Genomic DNA, 8,488 nt, shown 5'->3' with positions numbered 1-8,488 from the left:
CGACATTGGGTGGGATGTTTATCTTATATCCCTCGAGTACGTGTGGAGCGGGCGGGCGATGGACAAACACGGCACTGCTCTCGCCTAATAACCATGAAGTTAAGCGTTCTGGCGCGATGGCAGAGCTAGGATGGGTGACCACCCTGGGAAGACCTCGTGTCGCGACCGTTTACGTAAATTATGGATAAAATAGTCGAAATAATTGTTTTTAATGAGTTAACCGTCTCTGGAGTAATCTGCGTCATACCCTTCCGCACAGAACCGGCTCACGACAACAAAAATCAATAAATGTTCCCAGAAAAAAGAAAAACAAATAAGAAGAAGGAAATAACGAATGTAAAGCTATTATTATGCCTGAGATACGAAAAATGGAACCGGAATCGAATTTCGAACTTCCTAAGCGGATTTCTCGAGGAAACGTAAGCTTAACAGAAGCGGTAAATCGCAAATTAGAGGGTCTTAGAGAAGGAATTCGGCTAAAATCTCTTCAGCTCATTGCGTAGTAATGAGTTTTGTTCGTTTGTCCGTTTACAATCAAATTAGCCTACAATTTTTTCCAAATCCGGCAGTGTCCGAGCTTCGTTGATTTCACATGTCTTATCTGGTCTCTATCGAGATTCAGATGATTTGAGCCGAAAATCGTCTCTCAACAAGTAATCAAAAATAGAAAAACACGAAAAGGCGTGCAACAAGAAAAATTCCCCAGGGGGTCACCCATCCTAGTACTGCTCTCGCCCAAGCAGGCTTAACTTCGGTGCATTAGTGCTGGTATGATCGCACCCGGACATTGAGTGGGATGTTTATTCTTATATCCCTCGAGTACGTGTGGAGCGGGCGGCGATGGACAACACGCGGCACTGCTCTTACCCAATCATAACCATGAAGTTAAGCGTTCTGGCGCGATGGCAGAGCTAGGATGGGTGACCTCCCTGGGAAGTCCTCGTGTCGCGACTGTTTACGTAAATTATGAATAAAACAGACGAAATAATTGTTTTTAATGAGTTAACCTCCGGAGTAATCTGCGTCGTACCATTCCGCACAGAACTGTCTCACGACAACAAAAATCGCTAAATGTTCCCAGAAAATAGAAAAAAAATAAGAAGGAAAAAAAACGAATAAAGCTATTATTATGCCTGGGATACGATAAAATGGAACCGGAATCGAATTTCGAACTTCCTAAGCGGATTTCTGATGAAACGGAAGCTTAACAGAAGCGTAAGATCGCAAATTAGAGGGTCTTAGAGAAGAATTCGGCTAAATCTCGCCATCATTACGGAGTAAGGAGTCTCATTCGTTTGCTCGTTTACAATCAAATTAGGCTACAATTTTGTCCAAATCCTGCAGTGCCCGAGCTACGTTGATTTCACATGTCTTATCTGGTCCCGATCGATATTCAGATGATTTGAGCCGAAAATCGTTTGTCAACATGTAATCAAAAATAGAAAAACACGAAAAATGGTGCAACACGAGGACTTTCCAAGGGGTCACCCATCCTATTACAGCTCTCGCCCAAGCACGCTTAACTTCGAAGTTCTTATTGGATCCGGTGCATTAGTGCTAGTATGATCACACCCGACATTGAGTGGGATGCTTATTCTTATATCCCTCGAGTACGTGTGGAGCGAGCGGCGATGGACAACACGCGGCACTGTTCTCGCCCAATTAAAACCATGAAGTTAAGCGTTCTTGTGCGATGGTAGAGCTTGGATGGGTGACCTCCCTGGGAAGTCCTTGTGTCGCGACCGTTTATGTAAATTATGGCTAAAACAGTAAAAATAATTGTTTATAATGAGTTTACCGTCTCCGGAGTAATCTGCGTCATACCCTTCCGCACAGAACCGGCTCAAGACAACAAATATCGCTAAATGTTCCCAGAAAATAGAAAAAAAATAAGAAGAAGAAAATAGCGAATGTAAAACTATTATTATACCTGCGATACGATAAAATGAAACCGGAATGGAATTTCGGACTTTCTAAGCGGATTTCTCGAGGAGACTGAAGTTTAACAGAAGCGGAAAATCGTAAATTAGAGGGTCTTAGAGAAGAAATTCGGCTAAAATCTCGCCAGCTCATTGCGAAGTAATGTGTATCGTTCGTTTGCCCGTTTACAATAAAATTAGGCTACAATTTAGTCCTAATCCGGCAGTGCCCGAGCTACGATGATTTCACACGTCTTATCTGGTCCCGATCGTGATTCAAATGATTTTAGCCGAAAATCGTCTGTCAACATGTAATCAAAAACAGAAAAACACGAAAAGGGGTGCAACACGAGGACTTCCAAGAGGGTCACCCATCCTTGTACTACTATCGCCCAAGCACGCTTAACTTCGGAGTTCTGATGGGATCCGGTGCATTAGTTCTGGTATGATCGCACCCGACATTGAGTGGATGTTTATTCTTATACTTCTCGAGTACGTGTGGAGCAGGCGGCGATGGACAACAAGCGGCACTGCTCTCGCCCAATCAGAACCATGAAGTTAAGCGTTCTGGCGCGATGGCAGAGCTATGATGGGTGACCTCCCTGGGAAGTCCTCGTGACGCGACCGTTTACGTAAATTATAGCTAAAACAGTCGAAATAATTGTTTTTAATGAGTTAACCGTCTCCGGAGTAATCTGCGTCATACCCTTCCGCACAGAACCGGCTCACGAAAACAAAAATCGCTAAATGTTCCCAGAAAATAGAAAAAAAATAAGAAGAAGAAAGTAGCAAATGTAAAGCTATTATTATGCCTGTGATACGATAAAATGGAACCGGATTCGAATTTCGGACTTCCTAAACGGATTTCTCGAGGAAAGAGAAGCTTAACAGAAGCGGAAAATCGCAAATTAGAGGGTCTTAAAGAAAGAATTCGGCTAAAATCTTGCCAGTTCACTGCGGAGTAATGAGTCTTGTTCGTTTGCCCGTTTACAATCAAATTAGCCCACAATTTTGTCCAAATCCGGCAGTGCCCGAGCTACGTTGATTTCACATGTCTTATCTGGTCCCGATCGAGATATAGATGATTTGAGCCGAAAATCGTCTGTAAACAAGTAATCAAAAATAGAAAAACAAGAAAAGGGGTGCAACACAAGGACTTCCCAGGGGGTCGCCCATCCTAATACTGCTCTCGCCCAAGCACGCTTAACTTCGGAGTTTTGATGGGATACGGTGCATTTGTGCTGGTATGATCGCACCCGACATTGAGTGGGATGTTTATTCTTATATCCCTCGAGTACGTGTGGAGCGGGTTGGCGATGGACAACACGCGGCACTACTCTCGCCCAATCAAAATCATGAAGTTAAGCGTTCTGGCGCGATGGTAGAGTTAGGATGGGTGACCTCCCTGGGAAGTCCTCGTGTCGCGACCGTTTACGTAAATTATCGCTAACACAGTCGAAATATTTTTTTTAATGAGTTAACCGTCTCCGGAGTAATCTGCATCATACCCTTCCACACAGAACTGGATCACGACAACAAAAATCGCTAAATGTTCCCAGAAAATAGAAAAAAAATAAGAAAAAGAAAATAGCGAATGTAAAGCTATTATTATGCTTAGGATACGATAAAATGGAACCGAAATCGAATTTCAGACTTCCTAAGCGGATTTCTCGAGGAAACGGAAGTTTAACAGAAGCGGAAAATCGCAAATTAGAGGGTCTTAGAGAAGAAATTCGGCTAAAATCTCGCCAGCTCATTGCGGAGTAATGATTATTGTTCGTTTGCCCGTTTACAATCAAATTAGGCTACAATTTTGTCCAAATCCGGCAGAACCCGAGCTACGTTGATTTCACATGTCTTATCTGGTGCCGATCGAGATTCAGATGATTTGAGCCGAAAATAGTCTGGCAACAAGTAATCAAAAATAGAAAAACAAGAAAAGGGGTGCAACACGAGGACTTCCAAGGAGGGCGCCCATCCTAGTACTGCTCTCGCCCAAGCACGCTGAACTTCGGAGTTCTGATGGGATCCGGTGCATTAGTGCTGGTATGATCGCACCCGACATTGAGTGGGATGTTTATTCTTATATCCCTCGAGTACGTGTGGCGCGGGCGGCGATGGATAACACGCGGCACTGCTCTCGCCCAATCAGAACCATGCAGTTAAGCGTTCTGGCGCTATGGCAGAGCTAGGATGGGTGACCTCCCTGGGAAGTCCTTGTGTCGCGACTGTTTACGTAAATTATAGCTAAAACAGTCGAAATAATTGTTTTTAATGAGTTAACCATCCCTGGAGTAATTTTTGTCATACCCTTCCGCACAGAACCGGCTCACGACAACAAAAAGCGCTAAATGTTCACGGAAAATAGAAAAAAAATAAGAAGAAAAAAATAGCGAATGTAAAGCTATTATTATGCCTGGGATAAGATAAAATAAAACTAGAATAGAATTTCGGACGTCCTAAACGGATTTCTCGAGGAAACAGAAGCTTAACAGAAGCGGAAATTCGCAAATTAAAGGGTCTTAGAGAAGGAATTCGGCTAAAATCTCTCGAGCTCATTGCGGAGTAATGAGTCTCGTTCGTTTTCCCGTTTACAATCAAATTAGGCTACAATTATGTCCAAATGCGGCAGTGACCGAGCGACGTTGATTTCACATGTCTTATCTGGTCCCGATCGTGGTTCAGATGATTTGAGCCCGAAATCGTCTTTCAACAAGTAATCAAAAATAGAAAAAAAAGAAAATGGGTGCAACACGAGGATTTCCCAAGGGGTCACCCATCGAGGGGCGATAGACAACACGCGGCACTGCTCTCGCCCAATCAGAACCATGAAGTTAAGCGTTCTGGCGCGATGGCAGAGCTTAGATGGGTGAACTCCCTAGGAAGTCCTCATGTCGCTACCGTTTACGTAAATTATAGCTAAAACAGTCAAAATAATTGTTTTTAATGAGTTAACCGTCTACGGAGTAATCTGCGTCATAACCTTCCGCACAGAACCGACTCACGCCAAAAAAAATCGCTAAATGTTCCCAGAAAATAGAAAAAAATTAAGAAGAAAAAAATAGCGAATATAAAGCTATTATTATGCCTGGGATACGATAAAATGGAACTGAAATCGAATTTCGGAATTCCTAAACAGATTTCTCGAGGAAACGGAAGCTTAACAGAAGCGGAAAATCGCAAATTAGAGGGTCTTAAAGAAGGAATTCGGCTAAAATCTCGCCAGCTCATTGCGGAGGAATGAGTCTCGTTCGTTTGCCCGTTTACAATCAAATTAGGCTACAATTTTGTTCAAATCCGGCAGAGCCCGAGCTACGTTGATTTCACATGTCTTATCTGGTGTCGATTGAGATTCAGATGATTTGAGCCGAAAATCGTCTGTCAACAAGTAATCAAAAATAGAAAAACAAGAAAAGGGGTGCAACACAGGGACTTCCCAGGGGGTCGGGTCACCCATCCTAGTACTGCTCTTGCCCAAGCACGCTTAACTCCGGAGTTCTGATGGGATCCAGTGCATTAGTGCTGGTATGATCGCACCCGACATTGATTGGGATGTTTATTATTATATACCTCGAGTACGTGTGGAGCGGGCGGCGATGGACAACAAGCGGCACTGCTCTCGCCCAATCAGAACCACGAAGTTAAGCGTTCTGGCGCGATGGCAGAGCTAGGATGGGTGACCTCCCTGAGAAGTCCTCGTGTCGCGACCGTTTATGTAAGAAGAAACAGTCGAAATAATTGTTTTTAATGAGTTAACCGTCTCCCGAGTAATCTGCGTCATACCCTTCCGCACATAACCGGCTCACGACAACAAAAATCGCTAAATGTTTCAAGAAAATAGAAAAAAAATAAGAAGAAGAAAATAGCGAATGTAAAGCTATTATTATGCCTGGGATACGATAAAATGGAATGTAATATAATTTCGGACTTCCTAAGCGGATTTCTCGAGAAAACGAAAGCTTAACAGAAGCGGAAAATCGCAAATTAGGGGGTCTTAAAGAAGGAATTCGGCCAAAATCTCGCCAGCTCATTGCGGAGTAATGAGTCTCGTTCGTTTGCCCGTTTACAATCAAATTAGGCTACAATTATGTCCAAATGCGGCAGTGACCGAGCGACGTTGATTTAACATGTCTTATCTGGTCCCGATCGTGGTTCAGTTGATTTGAGCCCGAAATCGTCTTTCAAAAAGTAATCAAAAATAGAAAAAAAAGAAAATGGGTGCAACACGAGGATTTCCCAGGGGGTCACCCATCGAGGGGCGATGGACAACACGCGGCACTGCTCTCGCCCAATCAGAACCATGAAGTTAAGCGTTCTGGCGCGATGGCAGAGCTTAGTTGGGTGACCTCCCTAGGAAGTCTTCATGTCGCTACCGTTTACGTAAATTATAGCTAAAACAGTCAAAATAATTGTTTTTAATGAGTTAACCGTCTCCGGAGTAATCTGCGTCATAACCTTCCGCACAGAACCTGCTCACGCCAATAAAAATCGCTAAATGTTCCCAGAAAATAGAAAAAAATTAAGAAGAAAAAAATAGCGAATATAAAGCTATTATTATGCCTGGGATACGATAAAATGGAACTGAAATCGAATTTCGGAATTCCTAAACAGATTTCTCGAGGAAACGGAAGCTTAACAGAAGCGGAAAATCACAAATTAGAGGGTCATAGAGAAGGAATTCGGCTAAAATCTCTCCAGCTCATTGCGGAGTGATGAGACTCGTTCGTTTGCCCGTTTACAATCGAATTAGCCTACAATTTTGTCCTAATCCGGCAGTGCCCGAGCTACGTTGATTTCACATGTCTTATCTGGTCCTGATCCAGATTCAGATGATTTGAGCCGAAAATCGTCTGCCAACAAGTAATCAAAAATAGAAAAACACGAAAAAGGGTGCAACACGAGGACTGCCCAGGAGGTCACCCATCCTAGTACTGCCCTCGCCCAAGTACGCTTAACTTAGGAGTTCTGATGGGATCCAGTGCATTAGTGCTGGTATGATCGCACCCGACATTGAGTGGGATGTTTATTCTTATATCCCTCGAGTACGTGTGGCGCGGGCGGTGAGGGACAACACGCGGCACTGCTCTCGCCCAATCAGAACCATGAAGTTAAGCGTTCTAGCGCGATGCCAAAGCTAGGATGGGTGACCTCCCTGGAAAGTTCTCGTGTCGTGAACGTTTACGTAAATTATAGCTAAAACAGTAAAAATAATTTTTTTTAATGAGTTAACCATTTCCGGAGTAATCTGCGTCATACCCTTCTGCACAGAACCGGCTCACGACAACAAAAATTGCTAAATGTTCTCAGAAAATTAAAAAAAAAATAAGAAGAAGAAAATAGCGAATGTAAGCTATTATTATGCCTGGGATATGATTAAATATAACCGGAATCGAATTTCGGACTTCTTAAACGGATTTCTCGAGGAAACGGAAGCTTAACAGAAGCGGAAAATCGCAAATTAGAGGGTCTTAAAGAAGGAATTCGGCTAAAATCTCGCCAGCTCATTGCGGAGGAATGAGTCTCGTTCGTTTGCCCGTTTACAATCAAATTAGGCTACAATTTTGTTCAAATCCGGCAGAGCCCGAGCTACGTTGATTTCACATGTCTTATCTGGTGTCGATTGAGATTCAGATGATTTGAGCCGAAAATCGTCTGTCAACAAGTAATCAAAAATAGAAAAACAAGAAAAGGGGTGCAACACAGGGACTTCCCAGGGGGTCGGGGTCACCCATCCTAGTACTGCTCTTGCCCAAGCACGCTTAACTCCGGAGTTCTGATGGGATCCGGTGCATTAGTGCTGGTATGATCGCACCCGACATTGATTGGGATGTTTATTATTATATACCTCGAGTACGTGTGGAGCGGGCGGCGATGGACAACAAGCGGCACTGCTCTCGCCCGATCAGAACCACGAAGTTAAGCGTTCTGGCGCGATGGCAGAGCTAGGATGGGTGACCTCCCTGAGAAGTCCTCGTGTCGCGACCGTTTATGTAAATATTGGAAGAAACAATCGAAATAATTGTTTTTAATGAGTTAACCGTCTCCCGAGTAATCTGCGTCATACCCTTCCGCACAGAACCGGCTCACGACAACAAAAATCGCTAAATGTTCCCAGAAAATAGAAAAAAAATAAGAAGAAGAAAATAGCGAATGTAAAGCTATTATTATGCCTGAGATACGATAAAATGGAATGTAATCGAATTTCGGACTTCCTAAGCGGATTTCTCGAGAAAACGAAAGCTTAACAGAAGCGGAAAATCGCAAATTAGAGGGTCTTAAAGAAGGAATTCGGCTAAAATCTCGCCAGCTCATTGCGGAGTAATGAGTCTCGTTCGTTTTCCCGTTTACAATCAAATTAGGCTACAATTATGTCCAAATGCGGCAGTGACCGAGCGACGTTGATTTCACATGTCTTATCTGGTCCCGATCGTGGTTCAGATGATTTGAGCCCGAAATCGTCTTTCAAAAATTAATCAAAAATAGAAAAAAAAGAAAATGGGTGCAACACGAGGATTTCCCAAGGGGTCACCCATCGAGGGGCGATGGACAACACGCGGCACTGCTCTCGC

The 8,488-nt window shown here is 43.5% G+C and overlaps 6 non-coding genes and 1 pseudogene across 6 annotated transcripts; all 7 read right to left on the bottom strand.

Moving 5' to 3' along the window:
* Window positions 1-1,455: 1,455 nt before the first annotated feature.
* On the bottom strand, window positions 1,456-1,574 carry LOC142510431 (5S ribosomal RNA). Its single transcript, XR_012808542.1, has one exon. It is a non-coding gene; the product is annotated as a 5S ribosomal RNA (ribosomal RNA).
* Window positions 1,575-2,257: 683 nt separating this feature from the next.
* Window positions 2,258-2,376, bottom strand: LOC142516634 (5S ribosomal RNA). Its single transcript, XR_012812419.1, has one exon. It is a non-coding gene; the product is annotated as a 5S ribosomal RNA (ribosomal RNA).
* A 682-nt stretch (window positions 2,377-3,058) lies between these two features.
* Window positions 3,059-3,177, bottom strand: LOC142507285 (5S ribosomal RNA). The gene has a single exon (XR_012805545.1). It is a non-coding gene; the product is annotated as a 5S ribosomal RNA (ribosomal RNA).
* Window positions 3,178-3,860: 683 nt separating this feature from the next.
* On the bottom strand, window positions 3,861-3,979 carry LOC142514812 (5S ribosomal RNA). The gene has a single exon (XR_012810689.1). It is a non-coding gene; the product is annotated as a 5S ribosomal RNA (ribosomal RNA).
* Window positions 3,980-5,334: 1,355 nt separating this feature from the next.
* On the bottom strand, window positions 5,335-5,458 carry LOC142506378 (5S ribosomal RNA). The gene has a single exon (XR_012804672.1). It is a non-coding gene; the product is annotated as a 5S ribosomal RNA (ribosomal RNA).
* A 1,348-nt stretch (window positions 5,459-6,806) lies between these two features.
* Window positions 6,807-6,925, bottom strand: LOC142514708 (5S ribosomal RNA). The gene has a single exon (XR_012810590.1). It is a non-coding gene; the product is annotated as a 5S ribosomal RNA (ribosomal RNA).
* Window positions 6,926-7,608: 683 nt separating this feature from the next.
* Window positions 7,609-7,733, bottom strand: LOC142516775 (5S ribosomal RNA; annotated as a pseudogene).
* Between the last annotated feature and the right edge of the window lie 755 nt (window positions 7,734-8,488).

The sequence above is a fragment of the Primulina tabacum genome, chromosome 10 (genome assembly GCF_025594145.1).
Source record: "Primulina tabacum isolate GXHZ01 chromosome 10, ASM2559414v2, whole genome shotgun sequence".
Taxonomy (NCBI): domain Eukaryota; kingdom Viridiplantae; phylum Streptophyta; class Magnoliopsida; order Lamiales; family Gesneriaceae; genus Primulina; species Primulina tabacum.
The sequence above is the reverse complement of the archived record's forward strand: the minus strand, read 5'-3'. Positions and strand labels throughout refer to the sequence as shown.